Source organism: Phaenicophaeus curvirostris, chromosome 6, assembly GCF_032191515.1.
Source record: "Phaenicophaeus curvirostris isolate KB17595 chromosome 6, BPBGC_Pcur_1.0, whole genome shotgun sequence".
Lineage (NCBI taxonomy): Eukaryota > Metazoa > Chordata > Aves > Cuculiformes > Cuculidae > Phaenicophaeus > Phaenicophaeus curvirostris.
In genome coordinates this window covers 39,278,644-39,306,572 of record NC_091397.1, presented here as the reverse complement: position 1 = coordinate 39,306,572, position 27,929 = coordinate 39,278,644, and the positions used below count along the sequence as shown (strand labels likewise).

The 27,929-nt window shown below is 42.5% G+C and overlaps 1 protein-coding gene across 1 annotated transcript in view; it reads right to left on the bottom strand.

Annotated features, from left to right (window-relative positions):
• SEPTIN7 (septin 7) overlaps positions 1-27,929 on the bottom strand; it is a 293,329-nt gene that overhangs the window by 93,247 nt on the left and 172,153 nt on the right. The window lies entirely within an intron of this gene.

The window sequence follows — 27,929 nt, the reverse complement described above, 5'->3', positions numbered from 1 at the left end:
CTCACTTCATATTAAAATAGGAAATGCAGAAAGAGGAGGGTCCATAGTAGAACACAGCACACATTTATATAGTCACCTAAATGAACAGAGCTGAAGGACTAACAAGTGATAAGTTTCTTACTGAACATGAGTACACTGGATACTTTTTCTGAGGGTCACAGGTACAGAAAAAGGTGTAACATATTTTGGCAGGGTGCTGATTCAAGCTTCTTAATTATTCAGCTAAAGAGATCAAAGAGCAAAAATAAGTCAGATGAAAGCTAGATGCTGGTGTGGCTGTAATTCCTCTCCTAACTATCTGGTTCCCAGATTACAATGATGTCAGGCTGTATCTGTCACAATTAACATGGGGAGGAGAAGGATATAATAGCAGCCTGTTTACTGTAAGCTTCACCAAAATAGTTTCTGTATAGATTTCTCCAAATGAAATCAGTTGTTGTAGGTGAGCCTGGTGGCTCCAGGTATTATTACAGTTGTCTGCACATCTAATTACAAAGCCTTGTTTCCAGCCAGTTATAGCTTTGAGTTCAGCTCCTAGAATTGAGCCATTCAGAGCTGTCTGATTGCACTAGGTATGTGCATGTGGCTGTACTTTTCAGATACAGGATAAAAGTGAAACATGTATCTTGCTCAGGTCACAGGGGTTTGGAGTGAGGTTTGACCCTTGCAGTCAGGAGGTGTGGGGGGAGGAGGTAGAAGTGGTCTTTCTGAAAGGGCTCTCTCTTTTACGCTCCTTCAGCAAATTCAGCTACAGTTAGTTCAGGCAGAGAGAAGCCTTTAAAAGTCTGCAGCTCACATATGTTCAACAGAAATCTCTACAGCCTCCCCAATGATTTTGTTTGTCTTGAGCGCACACCGCTCCACGTTTGAGGTTTCTTTCCCCTCCATGCAGTTGTCATGAGGCAGGTCACGCTTAATGGCGAGGGTGGGAGGTGTGTGCAGCATCCCCTGGCTGGCACTAGGGAGGAGAGAGAAAGCTGCTGGGGGCAAGGTGCTTCAGAGCGGTGGAAGCTGGATCCGTAGGTGGCAGGAAGAAGGATGAGTGCTTTAAATTAGCAGCAGAGATGGGGGAGAATGCTGACGCTGAAGCAAACTGCAAGGCGGAAGTCAGAAGGGAGCTAAGAAGAGAGCAGCATATCTGGGGCGTGTAGGAAGTACCCATGAGCAGAGCCTGGGCCTGAACCCGCACGAGGTGGCATGGGAGACAAGGAGAAGCGCAGGAGGGACAGTGATGCTGAGCCAAGGAGAGGATAATGGTGCCGGTCCAGGCAACGAATTGGGCATAGGGCTGTTGTCTGCAGTCCACTTATCTCGGATTTACTAGGGCCTAGGATTTGCTAAGCAAGAAGATTAGGACTGGGTGGGAAGTTTACAGAGTGGAGTGAGAACTGGCTCAATCAGAAGTACAGGACTTAAACCTGAGAACAAGGAGAAGATGTGGTGCGGATAAATTACCCCTGGGGTTTAAATGCTGCCTTGGACTCCGTGCCACTGCTCCAGAACTCCTTGCATACCAGGAAAACTTTGCACGTGGTTACCTGAAGTTCCTGATTTCTCCAGTGATCAACGTGATGCCTGGTGTGAGAAAATGCTGAGTGTTCAGAGCTATAGCTAAAGTCAACGGGAGCTATGTTTTTAGTGTATACAAAAAAAAAAAGAAAAGTCAAGTGCTTAGAAGGATCAAGTTTTAATATCTCAAACTGGGTACCAAAATTAATGTATCTTTTCCTCCATTTTTCATCCACTCAACACATAGTTTTATGTAAAAAAAAAAATCCATCAATATTTGTGAAGTATTCAGATTTTATAAAGTTAAATGCCGGTACATAAGTCCCTTGCAGAACAATTCTTCCTTCAGAGGAAAATAAAATAATACAGCACAATAAAGTCTGAAGCCTCATTAAACATCCAGGAGAACACAAATCATTGAACAGTTGCTTATTACAGGTCCAGCTCTTGTTCTGTGAACTGGCTGAAGGAAAACTACTCTGAAAAAATAGTTACGCGTCATGCTACTAGGAGCCGAGTCACCCATGGAAGTACTAATTGGAAAAATACCATCCATTTCTTTCCATCTAACAGTAATAGTGTAAAAGCAGAGGTTTTGAGCTTTCTTCACTTATAGATCACTACAAACTTTGCAAGAGAGCTGCAGACCTTTGGACAGGGACCAGACAACAGCTTGTTCTTGAGTTGCCTCACCTGCAGCCCTTGGAAGTCATCTGTGGATCCCTAGGAGTCTGTAGACCACATGTTGTAAACCACTGTCTCAGACTATAGAGCTCACAAAAGAAAAAACACCCTGTTAAATCAAGAATCATTCTCCATCTTTCCAGTAAAATGCCCTGGATAATAAGAAAGTGTATAAAACATTCAATAGCTTTGCTGCTAGCAGTATTCTTGAAAGAAGGGAATGAGAGGTTTTGGGGTTTTTTGGCTTTGCCTTATCAGATGATTTGTATAAGACTTTGTCTCCTTGTTTTCTTTATTTGTTTTCTCTTCCTTGACCGACACTACCATATCTTGTGTTTTTCTAGTCAACCGCCATTGCTGTACCCCCAGATAAGCCAGTACACTAGCTCATCTCTGCCAGTTTCGTCTATCTCCTAAGGTAGAACTGCAATCTGTTTCAAAGGCTCACATACTCAATTTCCATTCCATGGCAAGTTGAAAGTGTTATCTGATTCTGCAAAACCAAACATTATGAAGGTGTTTCTCTTCGGAGTTTGAGAACTCTGTCACTGATGTGCAAGGATCCGTAATTACAGCAATGTTCTCTTCCATCCACCATAGCTGTCTCTGGCAATGTTTCCCCTCATTAGAAAACTATCCTATAATTTAAGATTAGAACTGGAACATAAGGCAGTAATTGGCCTTTTCTGTTTGGGTCTCTGCAAAATTTATGTTGTCAAGCTGAGGCATTTGTTGTGCTTAAACCTTTCCACCCCTCAGCAATAGGTCTTTACTTCAACTTCATTTCGCTTTGCCGTGTTTGCATCAGCAGTTCTCCTAGTTTAAACACCGTGAGAACTTGTTGTAGATGGCATTTGTTTCAGGGAAGTGTAAACGTCCAATTTTTTAAATCATATTACAGCCAACTATGACTTTTTTTTGCTCAACATCAGATATGCAGGTTTTTGCTATGTTGGTGACTTGTGTCACTTTCTCACTAAGTTATTCTGGCTCTGAGAATTATAGAAGAATTTAAAGTGAAGTGAAGTGATAGTTTTATTCAGTTTCTTGTTCTGAATATCTGCTCGTTTGTGGAATATGTAATGAGGCACATCTTTTGTTATTCATTATCCTTTAAAATGAAACACCTTTAAAATTTTGTTAGTTCCATCTATGTGATATATAAGAGATTTCCCTGAGCTCAGACTATGTCACTGCTGCCTCTGTATGTCAATCTTAGTAACAGGTGCTTGGCTGGTGTCATAGGATGGAGCTCCCTGCTACCTTATTTCTGCTTCTTTGTTCTTCAAAGCCCTAAGCCCTGGCTACTCTTCTCTGAAAAACTCTGTGTTTGCTAGTGGAATTATAACAACACATAGATAATATAAATTTGCCAGTAAGCTCTTTTTAGATATTCATTTATTTGTATTTCAGTTCACAAAACATAAAGAGTACGCATGACAGGCTGTGAGCATATTTAACAAAGGATTAAAAAAGCAGACCAACTCCTAGGAGCTTTAGCAAACCACTAAGTTTTTCCAACACGCCAGGGCTCTTCATCAGATTTTTCAAGACTAGCAAAGTGGATGAAAAGGGCTCTGTGTGGGTGGGCTTTGGACAGAGGTCTAACATATGTGAAGATGGGCTCACAGCACTTAAGCTGTTCGCTTCTCCAGTCTTTCTGCTTCTTGCCTCAGTGTCTGCATGGCAGAGGTGTGCACATACATACACATCTTGCTCCAGGTGTATGTAGAATATGCACACACTGGGAATTATGCTGTGAGTAGCTACTCACTGCATTAGCTGATTCTGGTGTCTCTTGCTCCAGCTTTCCTCCTGAACCACCAACATGAAGTTACTTTTGCTCTACTGCCAGCACATGACACAATGTAAAAGATAAATTTCAAAGTTTCACAGATCATTTATAATGATTTATTTCCTTTTATTCCCAGTTAGCGTGGATAAACATTTCTCCAGAAGACAAAACACTAAACCACATTCTGGTATTCGCCTTGATTTTCTGGGAGAGGTTGACTTCGGCAAAGTGATCTGCAGCTTCATAGGAAGTAAAAAAATAATCCGTTTCTGAAAATCAAGCCTTTCTGTTAGAGAAACCCATGCAGTTCCCATTTGCTGACTCTCTTCATGTGTTGCAAATGAGTGGGGATGGCCTGAGCCCAACTGTTTCTTTCTCATTATATTTGGTACGTGTTTGCTTCCCTCATGGGCTGTGTTTTGAATGTGTTTGTTTAGTTTCTCACTGTTTGCCATACTGGCTTCTTTATTCTTTCCCTTCTGAGTTTGCTGCATATTTTATGTCTTGCATCTGCACTCTGCTTTGCTCAGCTGGGTTTAGCATCCTGATTGTATGAGGATATGCCTTTTGTCACTTTAACCTCTTGAGGGTTAGTGCTTTGTTGAAGAGACACACTGCAGAGATGAAGTCCAAAAATCAAAACCCTAAAATGAAGTCCTACTGACAGCAAAAAGAAAATTAAAAACAAACCCAACCCCCCCAAAGTGTAAATTAATAAATAGAATTAATAAAATCCATGAAACAGGCACAAGATTAAAAAAGCTGCATAATTTCTTCCCATGGGCATAATCCAGATGTTATTCAATAAAAGAATCATGTTTAAATATAAAAGAATCATATTTATTGCATTGTATAATCACTGTGGGTTTTAGTTCAAGAAAAATATGAAAAATCCAGCTTTAGTAATGCACACCTTTCACAGGAACCCAAACATTTTTTAGCATGGTTTATGGCCATTGAGCAATATGATCCTCTTATCTCTGGTAAAAGTCTACAAGGTTTATCAGCAGCTTTTGACACAAATGAACTTAAGCTCTGCCTGCTTTTCTACAGAAGCTATATGGGATCAGTGGGCTCATTCTAAAGTTGAAAACTATCTGCACTCCCTGCAGAAATATCTGAGAGGGTCATATTGGTTATCTTCCTTGCTTCTCATCCCCTCATGAAAAGCTATTTATCAATATTTGTGTCAATGGGATACCTCAGATTTTTTAAATGAACAATTATGTATGTCTCATCATCTGTATTGAACATCACAATTATCCAACCATAGATAAGCCTGAGAATAGTGAATGTCAGAAGGAGTAAAGAAGCTAACTCAAAATAAGTTTGAAGAAAAGATTAGTAGAGCTGACAGATGGTATAACACTTGAAGGAAATCACGACTTTCCCCTCCTTCCATCAGTTGCTAAGGAGAGATTATATATGAGAGTATCAAGAATATCAGCATTCCAGTAATACTTAATTCTGACCAATGTATGAACACCCATCTTACACTCCTTCCATTTTAATCCATCCTGCTTCTTGGGACTGCAGCATTCATCCCTGTGATTCTCTATTTCTAAGACGGAACGTGGGAACGCTCTACCTTTTAACCTGGCCAGAAAGCTGCTCAGAAACATTAGCCAGTAGGCCACACAGTTACGCATATTTGGAGCTGCAAAGGCAAATGGGAACATGTCAGAACATTTCCCTGGAGCTTAGTATCTCCACATTCAGTAGCTGCTCTAAACCAGAACAACGATATTTCTGTTTTCAGCATTCCACAAGATAGAGTTCAACCCCATTAATGACTCTATTTCCCTCCCTACCACTCCAAGGATACTTGCTGAGAGAGGATGATGTGTTTGTCATGACTGAAATGAAACTCAGAACAGTTGAGGAGACAGAGTGTGAAGAGCACATATTTGCTACAGAAATTCATCTAGCAAAGAAAAAATGCAGAAAATAATTTCTTCCTTTTAAAAAAAAATGGAAGATGCATGTTCTTTACTCAGGCTTTAACTGACTGAAGGGCAGAACTCGAAGAGTTGTAACGAATGGGGCTACATGTGCCTGGCGTCTAGTCACCAGCACTGTTCCTCAGTGCTCAGTCCTACGGCCAATTCTGTTCAATATTTCTATCAATGATCCGGATGTGGGAGTTCATTGCACCATTAGCAAGTTTGGTGATGATACCAAACTGAGAGGTGCTGTTGCCTTTCTCAAGGGGCAAGAGTCCTGGCAGAGGGATCTGGAGTACTGAGCAGCTATCAGTGGCATGAAACTGAACAAGAACGAATTCTAGATTCTGTGTCTGCAGTGGAACAATGCCAGATTCAAGTATAAATTGGGAGAGGCTGGAGAGATGCTCTGCAGAAAGGGCTCTGGGGTGCTGGTCAACAGCAGGCTCAGTATGAGCCAGCAGTGCATCCTGGCAGCCAAGAGGGCAAACTTCATTGTGGGGTGCATCAAGCACAGCATAACCAGCTGGTCAAAACAGGTGATTATCCTGCTGTATCCAGCATTGGGGCAGCCTCACCTTGAGTATGCTATGCAGTTCTGGGCTCTACAATTTAAAAAGGATGTGATGGTCCTTGAATGTATCCAGAGCCAAAGCCAGGGAAGGGGCTGGAAGGCATGTCTTCTGAGGAGCGGCTGAGGAGACAGATTTGTCTAGTTTGTAGAGAAGGAGGCTGAGGTGCGACCACACTGCTCTCAACAGCTTCCTGAGAAGGGCAAGTGGAGAGGGAGGTACTGAGCTCTTCTCCTGGTACCCAGTGCACCAGGGAAGGTTTAGGCTGGACAATAGGATGCTTTTCTTTACCAAAAAAGTGGCCAAAGCCTGGAACATGCTTCCCCAATAGGTGGTTGATGCCCCAAGCCTGTCAGTGTTTAAGAGTCATTTGGAAATTGCCCTTAATACCATGCTTTAGCTTTTGTTGAGCCCTGAATTTGTCAGGCAGTTGGTCTGGAGATCCTTGTGGGTCCCTTCCAGGTGAACTGCTTGTCTATGCTAATCTAGCCTTCTTCCTACCTCCTCCTTCCCCTAGCAGTACATGCTGGGGAAATCTCTGATGACGCCTCTTCCCAGCCCTGCCCTAGCAGAAGGCATCGAATGGGCAGCCGTATCTCAGCCTGGGCATTGGCTCAGTCGTGCTGTGGGAAGGAAGCACGTACCTGCTGATGGAGGGGAGAGCTGTGGATCACCTTGAGATAATTTGACATCTGAACAAATTTGCAAAAAACAGGTGTGATGTGCAGTTTTTGAAAGCCTTCTGCAACCATCCAGTTGAGTTGGGGTTCCCCAGGACAGCAAACCTCCCAAATCCCTGGCACTAGCTACGCTCAGAGATTGAGCCCTCGGTCTGAAGCATGATAGGCTCCTCCACTAAATGGCTCCAAATCTTGTTGAGGTGAGCAATACCTGTTCATTTCCACATGGATTTCTTCTTTTTTCTCCTTGTGATCATTTTTAGAAATGCCTGAGCTGCTTCCTATGGAAAAATTTACCTAAACAAAAGAACCTGAGAACAGGAGTACAATACTCGGTCTCTAAAGTGGCCCACCATAAATGCTCAAAGGAGAAGACATGAGCATTGCAAGGCTACTCCTGTAAGGATCCTGGCAGGGCTCACAGGCCTCCGTGGCTGGTACTTGACTCCCCTGGGACCCCCACCCTCACTATCTCCTGCCAAGGGCCCAGGGGAGGTGGTGTCTCAGTTCAGCCTGGGGCCCTCAGCCCCTGTCTGAGCGATGCTGCAGGGGTGCCCGTCTCTGCCGCTGTCTCCTGGATGGAGCTGGGACATGCAGTGCAAGGAGCTGCTGTCCTGGGTGGAGCCCTCAGTCCTAGGTCCCCTTTCCCTTTCCCCTTCCCCTTCCCCTTCCCCTTTTCCTTTCCCTCTTTCCCCTTCCCCACCTTCCTCTTCCTTCTCCCTGTCTCTCTCCCACTTCCCTTCTCTCTCTCCCTCTTCCCTTCTCCCTCTCCCTCTCCCCTTCTCCCTCCCCCTCTTCCTCTTCCTCTTCCTCTTCCTCTTCCTCTTCCTCTTCCTCTTCCTCTTCCCTTCTCCCTCTCCCTCTCCCTCTCCCCTTCTCCCTCCCCCTCTTCCTCTTCCCTTCTCCCTCTCCCTCTCCCTCTCTCCCTCTCCCTCTCCCTCTTGCTCTTCCTCTGCCTCTCCCTTCCCCACTCTCTTCTCCCTTTCCCCTTTCCATCTCCCTTTCTCCTTTCCCTCTCCCTTTCTCCTTTCCCTCTCCCCTTCCCCTCCACTTCAGTCAAATAACAATGAGATTATTTGCCTGAAATGCCAAAAGATTTCAGCTCCAAAACCTCTTTCAAGAACACATAACACAAATGATACAAGTGGAAATGGGATTTTATTTTATGTTATTTTCTCTAATTTTTCTGACTCTGTGACTCTGTTTCAGAGCCGATGCTCACAAGCATTAACACAATGCACGTGCAGCCTGATGTGCTCTTTAGTTTAGCTTGAAAAAACATCGCTGGCAGCCTGGCACAGGCAAGCCACAGAGCTACAGAAAGTAGCAGCAGGAATACAGGCCAAATGCTCCCTGTTTCCTGAAGAGCAAGAATGTGATGAGTGAGGATCAGGAATGACCACACACACAGAAGAGAAGGAAGAAGTAGTAGAAGTAGCGTGTGGTACCATGTGACATTTTCAGAAGTCTAAGACATATTGATGGCAAGCATACTTTTTCCCTTCCAAAACTTGCTCCACTGTGCTTCTTCACCAGTGATGCATAGAAGTGCTCTCGTGCCTGTCTGGTGCTTGTCTTGTACCCAGGGAGGGCTGGAAAGCATCAGCTCCTGATGGTGAGGTGAGCCAGGGGCCCTTCCAAGCACAGGGTGGTTTGCACAAGCAAGAACCCGTGGGGAAATAGAGGCAAGGGAAGAGCAGAGCTCACTCCTGCTGAAAACTTGCAGTGGGCGAGAGCCAGAGAAACCCAGGGCACAAGTGGTGCCTTGGGGATGCAAGAGCAGAGGGCAAGAAGTCAACTGAAAAGGCTCAAAGGAGCCCCGAGTAGGGACTGTGCTCAATGCTACAGAGGAAAAGAAGCAATTCCCACAGGCCACCCTGGGGGCCTGCGTTGGGACTCTAAGAAAGATTCCTCCCCCCAGATGTGGGGCACGAGGGCCGTGTTCGTGGAGCACGAGCAGCAGGCACCCAGCCAAAATGGCCCAAAGAAGCCCTGGCAAGGGCCCGTGCTCAGTGCTGCAGAGGAAGGCAAAAAAACCCCGGGGAGATTCACTAGCTCACCGTGGGGAAAAAAAGCCTTCCTCCCCCAGCTGCAGGTCACGACAGGCCATCTTCGTGGTGCATGAGCAGCAGGCAGTGACACAGACACAGTGGACCAGAGGAGCCCTGACAAGTGGTCGTGCTCAGTGCTGCAGAGGAAGGCAAAAAACCCCCAGGGACCAGAGCCAATCCGCCCCGGGGGAAAATTCCTTCCTGACCCCAGAACTGGCGATGGGCTATTCCCTGAGCATGTGAGCAAGACCTGCTTCCTCATCCTACAGGCTGGTCACGCCTCCCGGGAGATGCCCAAGCCCTGTTCTCCCTCAACCTTGAGCCGTGTCAGGGGCCTTCCAAGAGTGGCCTGATGGCGCTGGCCTGATCAACACTCTCTGATCCTCCTCCAATCCCAGTGTGATCCTCTGCCAGCCCTGTACCTCTTCTTGTCCTCTGCTCCTTTGTTCCACTCTTCTCCTCTAGGCTCCTTGCTTCTGCTCGGCTCCTGTCCTTTTCTTCACTCCTCTGCTGTTCTGTTCCTCTGTTTTCTGTGCTCTTCTGTCTTCCTCCATCCCTCACTGCTCTTCTGATCCTCTTCACAACCTTCTCACCCTTCTCCTCACTCATGATCTTAGCTTTCATTCCTCTTGCTTCTTCTCTTGGCCCTTCTGCTCTGCTTGTCTTCTCTGCCATCTGCTCCTCACTCTTGTTATCTGTGGTCCTTTGCTTCTCTGTTCCTCTACTACCTGTACTCCTCTCTGGGCTCCTCTCTGGCCCTCTGCTTTCATTCCTCCACTTTCTGCACTCCTCTTTGTAATTTTCTCTGATCCTTTTTGCTCCTCTGCATTCCTCCTCCATGCTCCTCTTTGTGCTCCTCTCTGCTATCACTCCCCACTTTCAAGAAGCCTAAGCTACTATAAAAAAGTTTTAAAACCTAAAACATCACAATAATCTGAAATACCATAACAGTCTACGGAAAATGAAAACTACTATAAGAAACTAAAAAAGCCTGACAACATCATGGAAGAGTCCACAATAACAAAAAACACCAAAAAAGCATCAGAAAATAACCAAATAAATTTAAAATGCTGTCAAAGTCAAAAAATAACCTACAACACCAGAACACTCTGAAAATAACATGAAATAGCGTGTAAGTGTCAGAAAACAACCTAAAATACGTAAAACAACAAAACCCCTTCTTAAACCATCATTAAAGACTGCAAGAAACAACCTCTAAATTACCACAAAAGAGTGAATGATACCAGAAATACCATAAAAGAATCCAAATAACCTGAAAAGGGGGCACCAGCAACAGGCAAGAAGCCGGCTGAAAAGGCCCAGAGGAGCCCTGGCAAGGGGCTGTGCTCACAAACCAAATCTCACGGGCCACCCTTGGAGCCTGGGCTGGGAGTCCAGGAAAGCCTCCTCCCCCTGGATGTGAGGCACCAGGGCCACCTTCAAGGAGCAAAAGTAGCAGGCAAATAGTCAAAATGGAGCCCTGGCAAGAGGTCGTGCTCAGGGCTCCTCAGGAATTCATTCCCTTGGTGCCCAATCCTATCCAGCTGAAAAAGCCTGACAGCCTCAGGCACCTCCAGGAGACAATGGCTCGCCTCACCTCCATCACCTTTGCCCAGCCTCTAGGTGTTCTTCCTCATTCCCCTCCACGTAATTCCTCCAGCACTTCTAGGGCTTCCTCTCTGACGTGCTCAGGCTGCCTGCCTGGCCAGGTCTGGCAGCAGAACACAGGACGATGAAGCTTTCTTTCCCCTGAGGCATTGTGATGTCTGTGTTGCCGGGTGATGGCCTTGTGACATGGAGGTGATAGGGCCCCCGCTTTGCACAACCCCATGTGCCCACTGCCCTTCCATCCATCATCCTTTCAAATAAGGCCTCTGGTCTCCTCACTGCACTCCCCTTACCTCCGCTGCGCTCTTTGCTGCTTTTCACTGCTCCTTCCTGCACTTCTCCGTGCTCCTCTCCACTCTGCTCCTCTGCAGCACCTCTCTCCTCTAGGCTCCTCTAGGCTTCTCTAGGGTCCTCCAGGCTTCTCTTGGCTCCTTTGCTTTTTTTCCTCCACTATCTGCCCCTGTCCTCCTCCATGCTTCTGATCCACTTCTCCTCAATGCACCTCGCTGCTCCAGTCCGCTCCTCTGTGCTCCCCTCTGCCCTCCTCTCTGCCCTCTTTCTATGACATCACGAAACATTCTTTACTGAAAGTGTGGTCAAACCCTGAAACAGACTTCCTGGTGTGGTGGTCAATGTCATATACTTGCCTGTGTTTAAGAGGCATTTGGATAATGCCCTTAATATCATGCTTTAACTTTGTCAGCTGTGAAATGACCAGGCAGCTGAAGTAGAGATCCTTGTGGGTCCTTTTCATCTGAACTAGTCTATTCTATATTCTATTTTAAGAGCTAAAGGAGAGACATTCCAGCTGAGGATAGACCAACACAATCCTCAGAGCTGGGTGAAGCAATGTTTACAACATTTTCATCTTAAGTGGCACACAGCATGCTAAAAAGAGGCCACATTCCATCTTCTCTCCCATCTGAAGTAAAATTGTCATTTATTTTAGTCAAGTGATGCAGAAAATTGTGTCTTTTGTTTGGTGGCCATACACAACAATGATAGTTATAATGGGAATGCATAGTATTTAAAACTGAGCACTCTTACTTGAGAGCTGAGACCCATGAATAGAAAGAAATGCCTGCAGGTGTATAGGATGGGGTCCCTCATCACTGCAGAGAAGGATGCAGTTAAATGCTGCAAACTAGTATTTCCTGAAAGGCCTTCAGAGAACAGGAAAAGACCAGACTTGTACATTTTTGTAATGAAAAGCATCCAAGAGAGCCCAAAGCACCCTTAAATGTTACCGGGAGAATCCCTTGGGCTCTTGCATCTTGTAGAGTAGGTGTGGTTTAGGTGACTCACGGCAAAATATGCTGCAGATTAATTGCATGTGACTATGGTACCTGAAATGGAAGGCATAGATAAAGCAAGAGGCTCGGGGAGCTAGTTAGGAGGACAGGGCCAACAGTGGCGGCTGGGTGATATGAACAAATTTTACAGCTAGAAAGAAAGATTAGAATAAGAAAAGGCTGTAAAAGTGACTGATAGGATTTAAGGCTAGTTGGAAGAGGGGGCAAAGGTGAATGGATGAAGTAGTCAGTGAAGGCAAGTTTTTGGGTCAGAGAACAACAGAGAGGATGAGGATAGACAAACCTCTCCAAGCCTGTTTCCCAGACCTTCCTCAGGATGCACTGCCTCCCTTATTCCACATAATGATGACTTAAGATCCTCCTGGACATTCCTCTCTCTTGGCTTGACTTTGACTTGACTTTAATGAACTACCTTCCATACTAGCATATATGGCCTCAGCCTTTCTCCTTGCTTTTTACTACGTGGTCTGTAACTTTCTCAGTCAGTCTGCAAGCTCCATAGTAAACCATTATAATGGTAAAGTATAAGGCACAGAGAATTACAGAACCTAAAGCACACCTATGGTTATCTATGAATAATAACCTACCCAGCTGTAAAAATGAATTGCATAAATAAATTAAAAAATTTAAAACATTATGCCTCACATTCTATCTAAAGACTTTCATAGCACGCAGAAAAACTCTTCACTTGGTGAGAAGCTGTGATGTATTTCTAAAGCAAGAAATATCACAGACAGAGCTGTCACCAGTGAAAAACAATTTGGACTCAAGTGAAAGAAATGGTAAAAAAAACAATGATTGGAAGCCATTATAGGACACAGGGGGAAGATGAGAAAGCAGAACAGGAAATGTTTATGTAGATAAAGGAAGCCTGCAAAACAACTACAACAGGGATCATAGGAATTTCAATCAGCCTGTCACTGAGGGGAATTGTAATTAGGAAATATCAAATAAGTGCAAAAAGCTGAAGACTTTACATAGCCCTGAACTGCATTTAGACAGCTTATGAATGTGCAACTATTGATAGAGAAGCAACAGCCTTAGAAATCTCACATTCTGGCTTTTATCTTCAATTCCAAAATAGTGCAGGTCTGAAAGGATCAGTTTATTGACCTTCTGGATCATACTACTAACTCTATTTTCTCAGGCCTTCTGCAGATGTCTGGGGGCTGGTATATTCACAAAGGATGTGGTTCATTTAACTTCTGGGGATTGACCTTCGTCATGTTTGTGGAAGGCAAGAACTACAAATTGTTTGGAAATCATCTTTGCAAGCTCTGAGATGGTTAAATGTCTATATGTTTTCAGCACCTGAGTAACTCTTAAATAAAATTGGAATATATGACAGGCAATAACTAGTCAATTTTGGATATTGCAATATACACTACAAAAGTTTAGTTCCATTTTCAGTTTAAAAAAAATCAGATACAAAACTCATTCTGCTGCCAGCAGTACCATCTTGGCTTCTGTGAAGTTTACATTTTTTCACTGCAAAAGTGCAGTTAAGAATGTAAGTCTTCGGCAAAAATTCTCTGTGTTGCAGCTGTAAGAAAGAACAGTTAAGTGAACATTACTGGATGTTACTCAGATGAAGCTAAAGCATCATATCTGGCAGTATTGGTTTTCCATCCATCCCCAGCTTTTGCCTGCCCTCTGCTTAGGCTCTTTGTGTCCGCTGCACCACTGCAGGCCTTCCTTTGCAAGGAGTTTCCATCTAGTCCTTCCAGTTGCCACTGAAATGCCCTTGATGCTTGCCTTTTCCAAACCCAGTGTGTTCTGCTGCAGGGCCAACATGAAATAGGTGGAAGTCCCCTCTGATGCTGAACTCAAGTAGACTCAAGGAACATCCTCTCATACTAGCAGGACTGCAGCCAGTGAATAAGAAAAGTTCCAAATATTTACAGGCAGTAGTTCAAAGTGTGTTCTTCCGAGAAACCGAAGCTTTAAAATTTCTTGTGCTAGAGTTAATCTTTGCAAGGATTCCTCTGAACAAGCATCTGGCATGTTCTGATTCATAGCGCATGTCTGCTAGTGTATTGTTCTGCACAACAAAAATTGCTTAAAGATTAGCCCTGACTTCATTCAGTGTTACTACTGTAACATGTATTATTCCTTCACATCTGCTTAAATGGATAACATACTTCCACAGTGTTTTATCTTTTCTAGTCTTTATTTGTACTGGTGAAAGATGATCTAGCTTGATATTTCTCAAGACATAGTTGTTGTGTCTGGAGTCATCCTTGTTTGTGTAACAGGGATTGTACTTGTGAGACTTGCAGGGGATTAGAGTGATTCACTAAGGTTTTGATGAAACCGTGGGAGAAAGTGCCAATAGTTAATTGCACTTTCCTCTGGTTCCATGTGTATACTAGTCTCCAAAAGCTGTGCAGAGAGGTTTTCAAGAACAAATTCTAATCAAACCTTTTCCTAGCAAGCTCTCATTAGCAGCCTGTAGAAATGCCTGCTTTATGAGCCGTTTCGGCAGTATCACACAACTGATTTCATAATCTCAAAACTTACTTAAATAGCTGTGACAATCAAGCCAATTATTCTCTCATGGACCAACTTTTAGTTATCTTTGGTCAGCTTCCACTGAAAACATATTTGTGCCCCTTTGTTGTCAGCTGAAATATTTTTTGGAGTTCAGTATTATTTATCTCACTAATTACTCTTTAACTTGCTTTTGCTTATTTTTACAAATTTGCCTTTCCCTCCCCCTCTAATAAATAGATTATTTATTTTTTAAGGCTTACTCCTTATTGTTTCTATTGACCCCTGGATCTGTGAACCTATGAGGCTCTAGGATATTTTTCCTATTTAAAATCCAAAATGAGACATTTCAGTTTCCTTTTTCCACCCCAAAAAAAAATATTTTTGGCCAGCAAGTCCCTCTTGTACAACTGCTTACTTTTGTTTCCCCAACTCATAGAAATTCATGTTAAAAAAGGAGTAGAGGAGATTCTTTTGGCAGCCTGCCTGGTGAACTCTAGAAATGCCACTTCACATAGTCCATGCTTTGGATGGTTGAGTGAGTCCCAGAGAATATAGTTGGAAAGACAAACCTGTGGACTGAAGCTTGTTAATCTGAGGAGAGGGGAAGCCATCCTCTAAGTTGCTTCATCCTGATTACCATGTCTGTTTTATTCCGCGTGTTTCGTCTTGGCAAAATAATTCATTCTTTTCACCGCTTGATTTGTCGTTCACTGTGATAACTCAGCCAGCAGGCACTAATGGTGCCCATGAATCTTATGACGCTGACATCCATCTACTCAATAAGCATATTAAGATACGGCATACAGACATCTATACAGTTATTAGATAGTAATGACTTTAGACCTATGCTTACCTGAGCATTCTTTAAGACAGGAATGTGACTGGGAAATGATAGGTCTTAGCCACTTCACGGTCATCTTCCAAACAAGATGATCTTAATAATACAACTGAGAGGTTCTTAAAGCATTTTAGCCTTTACTAAGTAAAATTAAACTGCAAGTTTACACTCGATCTTTGTATGGAAAATGTTAACATTCACGGCAGGTTTCCAGACGTCTGCCTCCCAACTGTTTTTAAAATCTAGGTCATTATATATAGGTGGCATCAGATAAGTTTCCGTGTTAGTCTCAGAATATTTTAAACAGCAAAATGGGTCAGCTTTCTTCAAAGCTTGTAACGATCTCACACAAGTTTTTCATATGCATACAGTCCAAGAAAGGTTAAATATCTCTCTTGACCCCTCATTGACTGTGAATTTTTAACGTTCCATGTTCTCATAGCTCTGTAAGGCAGCATTTTCTAGGTAAATTCCCCTGCTATTTCAATCTGTTTGCAGGCTTTTGCCATCCAGTATGAAACCTATGGCAATATAAACCAAACCAAATTCCACACCTCGGTCATTTATTTCCACATGCTGTGCAGTCATTCCTTGACTGTAGGCATTTTCCATGAGCTGAAATGTTTTATGTGCCTCAACTACAACTGTTCCTTTGATTTTGTTATTATTATTCTCCTCATTATATTGGCTCAGCCTGGGAGTGAAACAGCGCTTCCAAAAGGTGCCTCACTCCCTGTGTGCAATTTTATACATGCTTGCAAACAATTTTCAGACTAGTGAGCAACACATATTACTCTAAACCACAGCAGAGCAGAAGTGCGAGGTAATGCAGTGCTGGCTACTGGCTGAATGCTGGTGGGAAATAGAAGGGGATTGATGGAGAGAGATGGTTGCCAAGGCTGATAGTATCATTGGTAAGGAAGCAAAGAGACATTGGACCCAGGTGATTTCAGTGGCAGAAGGATATTGTAAGAGTAAGACATTGCTGGGTAAGAAAAACAGTGGATCTGCGGGCTCTTGGACACTCTACAGGTAGAAGCTTCTTTACCTGTGGAGAAAAATATTAGAGGGGGTCCTGCAATAACTAGCTACAGACAGGTCAGCTTGGGAACCCTTATCCTGATTCCCTTGGCTTGGACCAGGTCCACTGCTTAAAGGCATAATCCATTTACAGGCAGGACACAATCATGTGCCTCAGGAATAGAGCCACAGGGGCCCCTAGCAGCCCCAAGACAGAATTGCAATCCAAAAGCCTGCCACATTTTCCCACCACCAGCCTAAGTGCCTGATAGTAGAGCTGAGAGCCAGGCCAGAGCCAGAAGGTCCCTGCTAGCCTGAGTGAAATGCATGACATTTGGCAGCTCTGTTGCTCTGTGGGCTATTGAATCCATAATAACATTCTCACTGCTTTCAGAGGACTTCAGATCCTGCCTAGAGGCTGCTTTCCTTATGCTGTGACAGTACTCTAAGAACTCAGACAATATCACCACCTTCTGAACATAAACCCACCTGCATCTGAAAGTGTTTACTATTTTATTGCTGAGACTTTCACATCTGCTGCTTATTTTCATGAACTTGCCCACAATTCCTGAAGAATAAACTTGCCTTTTTTTCATTTATTTCCATTGTGGCCAGTACAATCTCCTTGTGCATGTTGCAAACTTCTCCATCGCTGAGCTCTTCTGACATCATGTTGGCCTGTGTTTTTAGGGCAGAGGGGAAGAGTGTTTTGTGTGGTCATTTAATGCATGAGAAAACTCATTAATAGATTTTCTGGGTAACTGAAAAGTTGTGTTGATCTGCAGAATAGAGAGTGCCTAACACTGCAAGCTTCCTCCTGCTCTCCTGGCAGTCTCCTGCAATTCCAATTTGGTGTGACTGTTTTTTTGGAAGGAAAGAGTAGCTCTAACTCTGTCCTTATTCAATCTCATTGCTGGGCTAATCAATGAAGCAATTGTATTTTTTGGTGATGTGTCAGCGTGTTTTAAACTGACAGAAAACCATTCGCACATACAATAGCAAAGCCACTAGGTGGGATTGGGAAGGAACGAGGACAGTGACTATGAAGACAGACCAGATCTGAGCCCAAAACAGAGCTAAAGAAACCCACAGCCCACTCTTAAAGAGCTGAAATACCTAGTTCCACCATAATGGCTTATTTGAGATTTTGCAACCTGTTGCTGTGAAATAAAGGCAATGTCAAGAGCAGATGATAATTACTTCAGTTGTATAGAAGCAACAGACTGCTCAACTGAAGTACCAAAAGGAGTTTGCGCAACTAACAAATTATTATGTAAAAATAAATAAAGGTACAATATTGTGTACAAATTGAACCATTTTAAAACAACAAAGTGCAAAGGTCTGCATATACTATCAGTGGCTCCTTATATCCCTGGGGAAAGACACCTTCTTGGACATGGAAACACAATTTTCTTCCCTGAAGATGGCAAGCAATACAGCCATCTACTGACTGACAAGTTAACCACAACATGTTTATGTGCTTGTCATTTAACTCACTCTCTATCCTAAAATTGTGGTCCATGGAAAACTGGTTTTCAGCAGAAGCTAATTACTGAAGCACACACTTAATAGCTGATTAGTAACTCGCTGACCCTCCTTATTACTCACTACTTTGACATCTGGTTAGGTAGCTTTGTATATAAGCACTCCAAAGCATTTGCCATATATTTGCCACAAGGTTAGGATGGCCTCACAGCTTGCAGTTGACATGAAAGGGCTCCATTCCCACATCTCTGCTGCTGTGCAGGGCTAAGAGAAAATCACAATCACCATGTATTTCCACTGACAAAAATAAACAAGAGTCTCTGTGGCTATTCTGTTCCATTTCTGACACTTCACATTGGAGCTTGCTGAACACTGATCACTTTGTAGAAGTCGGAGAAATACTCTGGACACACAAACACAATGTTGATGAAAAAACCTGGCAAAATAAGGGGATGGTAGTCTACACTCAGGAATTATTCAGCATGTTTGACTGTGTTTAGGAGCTGATCATAGGTTGTGTGATGATGCAAGTGTTTGGAAATGGAGACTGACGTGCAATACCCTGTGTGTTACGTGACTTGAGGGCTCACATGTCCTAAGACCATGGAATCTTACAGGAAGTCCATGTCTTGCCACAGAATCTCATTGAAACAAACTAATGAAAAACATTTCAAGTTCATACAACTATAATAAAAGATGCAAAAAGGGAAAGGGAGTGAAAGTGGATAAAATACTGCTTCTAAACACAGTTTATATTCCAGTAACACCTAGATCCTGAATGGATGTCAAGAAGTTCCCATTTACCGGAAGGCTTTTGTAATTCTTGAAGGAAAATGAAGTGTTGGTTAATAATCATATAAGGCACAGCAGGAACAATGTATGTGCCAGCAAACTGAAGAAAATACCAGGCATACCTGGTGGACAAGTAGCCAGCTGAGCAGTCCAAGAGGCACTCACAAAAACAGAGTGAAGCAGCAGATGATGTGTAAATATAAAACCAATCTTACACAGTTATGAAATGGCTGTAGGGATCAAGACTGACCAGAGCAACCGACACTGCACAATGGGCCTCATGACAGCTCATAGACCGTGGTTTTCATAAATGGTGAATGAAGTCCCATGATCCTCCTTAGGCTTAGGAGGAGTCATGTAACCTGCAGTGCTGCTGTGAAAGCGCTCTGTAGGCAAAGGCTGATGGCAACTGCTGGAGCTAGATGACCTACATAGACACGTATCGTTCCTACCCTTGCTGGAACTGGAGCATCCAGATTGACACAACTAAAACTTCTCTTTGAAGTGTGACTATGAGGAAATTGGACCTTTCTTCCTCCTGCAACCACTTTAGCAAGGCCTGAATGAAATTTTAACTATGTTTAATCCCTATTGCTTATATAACACACAGGCTGAAATCACCCTTTGCAATTTTTAGAACCAAAAACCAAGACACCAAGAACCACAGGCAAAATGCCACTCCTGCATCATTTTATTGTATCTTGCTATTGTAAATGAGACATTACTATAGATTCTCAGAACATGGCATAAAGCTCCACACATACAAGCACTGAATATTTGAGAATTTAAACTGAGAGTTGACTTTCCTTATGATATTCAAGAACTTGTAAAAACTGTCTTCCATAAAAGTATGATATTTAATGGACAGAGATAAATATTATGCTATTATAAAGCCCTATAGCTACAAGAATAGCAGTTCAGGCTGAGAAGGTTACATTTTTCCAGAGTACAGATGTCAGGATAACACCTAAAAAGACAAACATGTACAGAGAAGCATTTGGAAACAAAATATTTAGAAGCATTTGGAAGCAAACCCTAAGCCAGCTTGTTTCCACTCAAAAATAAATAAGTGTCATCACAACAGACATGAGACAATAGCTTAGACAGAGCAAATTACAAATATACAAAATACATGGCTTTCCAGAACAATTGGGTCTTGTTGCTGTAAATACTTACATACATGAGTTGAATGCATTGAGTTTCCTGGGATTGTTCATGTCTAAAGCTATTATTTAGACTCTGTAAGTCTCCAGTCATGCGCAGCAACATTTACATACCTGTAGGACTGGAGCTTCAAAACTGATAAATTCTTCTGAAGAGTGAGGGTTTATTTTCTATGAACTGGATAATACTTTGTCAGCATTTGGTCATTTCTGTTATAAATAATAACAAGCCTTATATGTAAAGCTGTAAAGCAGAGGCTGAGAAAAGATTAGACATTTCATAAACATCAGACTGGCAATTCTTAAGATGTTTTTTCTTCCCCCTCATGAAGGCATGTTCTCAGCTTTGCATTCTCTCCCAAGAATTTGTGAATTGTTTATGTGGCTATTTTCAACCTATGCAGCAGTGACACACAGGGTGTATGGCAGTTGGGGAGAGAGAAATGCTGCGGGCAGTGCCGGGAGGGATAGTGCCAAGAGGCAACGGGGAGGTAGAATTCCACGTATTATGCTCCTCCTACCCTATCCCCACCCTGATACTTCTGCCACTGGGAGAAGGCAGTGGTGCTGGGCCATGCTGTGACCACAGTGTGGTGAAGAGGGCTTGGAAATTTCAGTGCTGCTCTGCCCTTGCCATTTCCTCACACTATGTCCCAGGAGCTGGGGAGGCACTTGGAGGCAAAGAACACTGTAGTGGTTAATGGAAGAGCAATCCTTTCTGCGGAGCTGGGTTTTCACTTCCATATCTTAATTCTTTCCATGCATGTCCTTTCTCACCCTCACCCCCTACATTTTGTTCAAACAGAAAAAAACAGTAATTTTGCCTCATGTCTGCGATTTCTGGATACCTAGCAACCTGACTGAAACTGCAATAGTACAGATCAAATAATGGCTGTCATAATAGACGGCTAGCACAAATACACAGATCAACTACATTTCAAGTGAATATAAATCTGAGGTATCTGGAGCATGTCACGCTTAATGCACAGGTGCTAGTTATCTGAGTATGTGCCAGGAGATGCCTGCATCCACTCTTCTGCCTGTGTTGTCCTGAGCTGAAATTACAGATGCTGGCATAAACTTTACACAAGACAAGATAAAACACTTGTAAAATATCTGACAGAGCCTTTGTAATGTAAATCAGCAACCTATCAGATTTCAGAAGAACTTTTCCGTTAGGCATGAAAAATTCTGGCTACCATGAAGTCACTTGTTTTCTTTCCCAAGTTTTTAATCCTGAACAGAGTCAGAGAAAAATATTAGACTATAGGAAGGAGTGATTTTTCCAATGACAGTAAATTTTACATTGTCGTTGATCCAGACAAGTCCATCACTGCTTCCTGGAGGTAGAAGGGATGATATCCTTATAGGAAATGTCTCAATTTAGCTTGTATAGTGTTCAGAACAAAGCAGGCATCTTTTCACACTGCACTTGGTCAGTAGTTACTCTATTCCCCCTCCAAGTCATGTCCTTCCCTAATAAAATCCTTGACACTACATCCCCCGCTGGAGTTTGGCAGTACCCTGACGTAGTAAGTTCCATGGACTAATTATACGCTATTGTAAAAAGAGCTAAGGAAGATGGTCACATTGGTTTTACCTTTGTGTGCTCTTAGCTTAATGAAATATAATTTTGTTCCCAAATTATAAGTAATCCCTTAGGATTTATTATTTCTAAGGTTACAGGGCCTGTAACTCTGGGGCACCACGCACTGTGCCAAGATGTAAGGCACAAATAAGCCCTGATTCTGTAGACACTTATGCACCTTCCTCATTTCATACATGTCTTTAAAGCACAGTGAGCTGCCTGCTCAGCCTCCAGCTAGGCACTGCAGAGAATGGTCTCTGCCCCAAAGGGCTTATAACCCCAAAAGAAAATCAAGGAAGTAACAGAAAACAAGGAAGACTTGAGGAATAATAATTCAGGTCTCAGTGCCACTTTATCATATATTACCCTATCGGTGTCTGTGTAGGAACTGACTGCAATTTCTTTCATGTGGGCAGACTGGTAGTTCCCTTAACGTTAATGGCTCATCACATGAATAAAGAATGCTGTAGATGAAAGCAGAAGCTGTATCACAGCATTGATCTCCTCAGTAGCCTCCTGAGAGCAGTAAGGTCAAAGGCTTTTTCAAAGTTAAAAATCAATTACATTAGTAAATTTTCTTTTATCCATTGTCCTGCAAAAGAGATCTTTCTTTGCAGCAATGCTAGTTTGTCTCTAGTTTTTCTTGGTAGAGATTCTGAATTATATTAAATGTAAAAAGACAAGGAATTTGCTAAATGGAAACACTATTTTTTACAAAGACAAATGCTCTTCTAAAAATAATGATGACAGCTCCTGGTTTTGCTAGATTTCCTATGGCCATTGTAGCAATTTATTTTATTAAATATGGTGTTTAAACTAAATATTAAATAGTGTTTCTTTAGCATTCTGCAACAAAACAATTTATAGATTTTTAACAATGGTTTTGATAATTCTCTCAATGTTTAAAATGGATGAGAAATTATTGGAAAAATATGTCTAATTTGAACCCATGCTTAGGAGGAAATAATAGCACACAAAAAAAGATTCCAGTTGCTAAATCTGTAAGCAAAAAGCCATTCTATACAAACATAGTCCACGTCTGAGATCAACTCAGAGATCTGATCTGAGACCATGTAACACAGCAGCCTAGCCATTTTATACTGCAGTTTTACAAGATAAGGAAGCATCCATTCAAGTCCTGTTCCAAAGAGCTGCTGCTCACCTAAAACTTTTCTATCCTTGCAGCTGTTTAACCAGCATATTTACTGTTTGATTTTCCTTGAAACAATATGATATCAAGACATTCACTTACCTGTATGTCTCTTTTGAAGCACCTCACACCTAAGAGGGAAAATTTATGGGTGTATGCTACTCCTCTTCAGTCTTGAAGATGTCATCAGGGCAAAAATATTTGCAGATAAATCATGCTTTCATTTAACTATCTCAAGAAATTATTCTTTAGACATGTGTCACCAACCAGATTCCCACTGCTGGTAACACTGCACCCAGTTTTAAGTGTTTTTTCAGTATTTGTCAATAAAACCATCCTCACGTTTCTGTTAGAAACCAGATATTGGTCCTGCAGAACTTTATTCCAGAAGTCAACTGTTGAAACTGCTTAACCGAGCTGTATTCATTCTTAGTCCAATCCATGTTGCAGTACCTGCAGCAGCCACCTGTTGCAGGCTGGCGGGGCCTTAAACTGCTACGTTCGGTACAGGTGATTTGCAAGCGAAAACAAGTAGTTTTGTATTTCCCTCTCAGCATACTCCATTTGAATTCTCAGGTGGCTTTCTTATTAGTCGATATGCTTGCAAAGTCTCTCTCTCTCTTAATAGACCCTTAGTTTTGGAAACTTTCAGTACTGTGGTATCAAGACTGCTACCCTTTGTGATTTTTGATGGAAACTGGCCACTGAGCTGAAAGGTTAAGGGAAGGATCAACCGGTACAGAAAGAAAACCTCAGCCCGCAAGTCCTGACAAACAACTGAGAAGTCCATGATTATACACAAATACATATGCATTTCAGCTTGTTTGCTTACAGAAATATGAGGACTGACAAACTGTATACTACTTGTTAAAAGTCAAACCTCTTTGTCAGTGTTGCTATTGTGGCCACAAAAAGACTTCCAGAGCTATTTTTCCACCTGGAAATCCATTATGGAAATTCCTATAGTACTGCTGGGAATTAGAAAAATTTCTAGTACAGAAGAGATGAGTGAGAAAATCCATGTGAACATGACCTTTCCCTTAGTCTTCTTCAGGAACAAACCTCTCCGGCTGCATGTATACAACTGAAGGGAGCACAAACAATAGAAACCCACTCTTTCCTCCTTGTCCATCTAGTTTTACAAATCATTAAATGCAATGTAAATCCTGTGATTTAGAACAAAAAAAAAAAAACCCTGGCAGGGGCTGAGATACTGATTTTCTCAAAGCAGTCCTATCTGAAGAAGGAATGTGGGAATCCTTGTCACTGTTTCATGATAACAGAGTTTTTAAAAAAAAGTCTTGGAGAAAACTCACGTGTCTGAGCACACAGATTCTCAAGTTCTTTCTGGCTGTCATCCCACATACAGGTCAGTAATTTCACATGACCCCAACTATTAGTATAAATAGCAGAAGAGGCTGAATTTGTTAGTTATAGTCCAGTTTGTAGCTGCTGTGATTTTACTTCATTGTACAGTGCCTACGCTGAGCCCTGCTTCATGCAGAGGAACAAAACAAGAAGGTGATCCAGAATTTTTAGACTGTATGCTCACTACCCTATCAGAAAACAAATAATTAAATTTATAAATAAATAAATAAACAGAGAACATGTTTTACTGGCAATAACTTGAGATTTTGATTTATTACAACTTGATAGATGGCTATCAGCATAGATTAATCTCACAATATACCTTCTGTGCCCAACTTAGTTAAGGATCTAGAGACGTAGGGTACTATGTGCTCTGAAATTTCCCTTGGAGAGCCTTATGGCTGTATGAGAAGCCTCAGCTCTCAAATCAGGTACCTGTTTTAGACATTTCAAGAGTCAGAAGATGATCTCTCAGTCTTCCACAACATTTTAATGCATGAATTCTTTTTTTACAATTAATAAAGTTTTGGGATTCCTAAAGATGATCTACCATAAGTTTTCCTCTGCACTACAGGGATGTCACAGATAACACAAGTATGCAAAAAGATTACTGTGGCTTTGTCAATGAATGTCAAGTCAGACAAGTATTAAGAATAACATCATTTCTTGCATGTTAAAATATTAAATGGTCTTTCTGTGCTATACTTTATAATACTTCACAAACTTCACAATGTACTTTCATAACAGGTTTTCTGGAACATAAACTCACATCAAAGTGTTTTTACTAGGTTTTTAGTCCTAACATGAGATCACTGCAAGTGTAATTCTGACCCCCAAGGGCCTGTGCACAGTACAGGGCTCAGCTCACAGAGCTGGCACAGCAAACAGCTTCTAAAATGACAGCACAGATGAGATCTTGCTGTTCTCAGGTTGTGACTCTGGAGATTTCTTGGTCATTCCAAGTCTAGATTTTTTTAAAATAGCTAATGGGTCTGTTATAGAAATATTATGTGTATGTAGACTGTCAAATTGTCCAACAATAAAATCACAACCCTCCTAAATGCAAAGTTTAAAACCGACCACTTGCCTTGATTTTTGTGTATTAACCCTTGCAAGTGCTTGTCTAGCTGATCCAGTTTGGTGCCTAGTATTTAGAAATTTCATTCTGTTCTCAGAAATTCCTGGGAATTCCAAGTTACATGCCCCGGTAATGACAGCATGTTCAGAATTTCAAGTGCAAATAATTGTTTTTATATAACAAGGGAGGGAGCTGGGAAACCGATACATCAATATTGCATTTGAAGGCGTTGTCAAGTACCAGTTGTCCACGTTTACAATTTGATAAGCCATCTCAAGGACAACAGGTGCTGTAGAAACACAGCAAACATGAGACTTGTGAAGGAGGGGTTCTAGAGGAAAATTATTAAAAGTCAATAATCAGGAAAAGTATGATTATTTTCTCTGCTCTTGCAAATTTTCATATCAGCTGATGTTTGCATCAAGGTTTTATTTAAAAGGAAGAATTATGTGCTAACAATACTCCTTCAGGTTCTTCTTTTTACTTTTCCTTTCAGACACCGATCTCACAATCTCTCTTTATGAGCAAACTTTTTTGTGCCTCACTCATACTGCAGAGCTTAATGGAAGGTATGATTCTTTAGCATTACAGGGACACTACTTGAAAAATCAAATGAGTCTGAAACTCTTTTGCCATCTGTAGCTACGCACACACCATTTTAAGACTGAAGCAAATAGAAGGAAAACATTGCTTCTTTTCAAAAGAAAATCTGAAGTATTTTTTAAAAACAATTATTTTTATCAAGCACCAAGGCCAACTTTTACAGCAGAACTTGTTAGCAGAAGTATCATGAACTGACCTTTTCCCTTGTTCAAGGTCATTTTATCTGTCAAACTCCAAGGTTATCCTTTAAAAGGATTTTTTTTCCACAGAAACTCAAAATCACACAAGATGATTTGAGGTTTACGTTAACCTGGGACATCAGAAACTTGTCTTATAATTTTAGACAGGTATTTTGTGCAACATAAGGGAAATCTTTTCCTATGCCTCAATTCTGGTTATAAAATGGTATTTCCTGACCTCACAAGGATGTCTGGGATAAATACACTGAAGTTTTAACACACAACAGTAACGCAGGCAAGACACGCAACAAGTTGTTAAGTATTTAACCTTTTGAGACTGTCTTGTGAAGCAATATCTTGACAGAAAGAGCTGGCAAGACACTCCACATCCTGTATCACAGACCTCCACCTACAGCCACGAACCTGGAGCCTGGTGAAACCGAGGATGCCCATATCATACAATCATAAAACGGTTTGGGTTGGAAAGGACCTTAAAAATCTTGCAGTTTGAACTCCCCATTACAGGCAGGGATAGCTTCCACTAGACCAAGTTGCTCAAAGCCTCATCCAACCGCCTCTTGAACATATCCAGAGACAGGGCATCCACGACCTCCCTGGGCAACCTGTTCCAGGGCCTGACCACCCTCACAGTAAGAAATTTCATCATAGACAGGTTTGGGTTGGAAGAGACCTTAAAGATCATCTAATTCCAAGCCCCCTGCCATGGGCAGGGACATTCCACTAGATCAGGCTGCCCAAGGCCTCATCCAACATGGCCTTGAACGCTTCCAGGGATGAGGCATCCACAACTTCCCTGGACAATCTATGCCAGTGCTTTACCACCCTTATGATGAAGAATTTCCTTGTTATATCTAGCCTAAATCCACCTCTCTTTAATTTATAGTCATTCCTCTTAGTCCTATCACTACATGCCTTTATCAAAAGTCTCTCCCCAGCTTTCTTGTAGCCCCCTTCAGGCACTGGAAGGTTGCTCTAAGGTCTCCATGGAGCCTTTAAACAGCACTGGTCCCATTAAGGGACCTAATTTTTCCAAATATCTAATCTAAATCATAGAATTAGGGTTGGAAGGGACCTGAAATATCACCTAGTTCCATCCCTCCTGCCATAGGCAGGGACATCCCACTAGATGAGGTTACCCAAGGCCCCATTCAACCTGGCCTGTAAGAACTTTCAGGGATGGGTCATCCACAACCTCCCTTAGTAACTGTTCCAGTGTCTCACCACTCTGATGGTGAAGAAATTCTTCTTAACGTCTAATCTAAATCTACCTCTCTCCAGTTTACACACCTTCCCCCTTGTCCTTTCACCATAAGCTTTTATGAACAGTCCCTCTCCAGCTTTCTTGTAGGTGCCTTTCAGGCACTGGAAGGTCACTATAGGATCTCCTCTAAGCCTTCTCTTCTTCAGGCTGAACAACCCCAACTCTCAGCCCATCCTCATAGGGAAGGTTCCCCAGCCCTCGGATCATCTTTGTAGCCCTCCTCTGGACCTGTTCCAACAACTCCATAACCTTCTTACGTTGAGGATTCCAGAACTGGACACAGTACTCCAGATAAGGTCTCACAAGAGAGTAACAGAGGGGCAGAATCATCTTCCTTGACCTGCTGGCCATGCTTCTTTTTATGCAGCCCAGGATATGGTTGGCCTTACGGGCTGCGAGCGCACACTGCCGGCTCATGTCGAGATCCTCGGTACAAACTGGAGAAGGGCAGATTCCGACTGCCTATGGCAGGAGGGTGGAACTACACAATCTTTTAGGTCCCTTCCAATCTTAACTATTCTATGATTCTGTGATTCTAAATCTCCCCACTTTCAGCTTAAAACCGTTCCCCGTCGTCCTACCCCTGCCCTCTCTGATAGAGAGCCACTCCTCACCTCTCCTGCAGGCCCCTTCACGCCCCCCTCCCTCCTGTTTCCCCACGTAGCGCCCCGGGGCCGCGCTTCCCCTCAAACCCGCCCCTCCAACGCAGCTTTTTCCCCGTCCTTTTCTTTAACC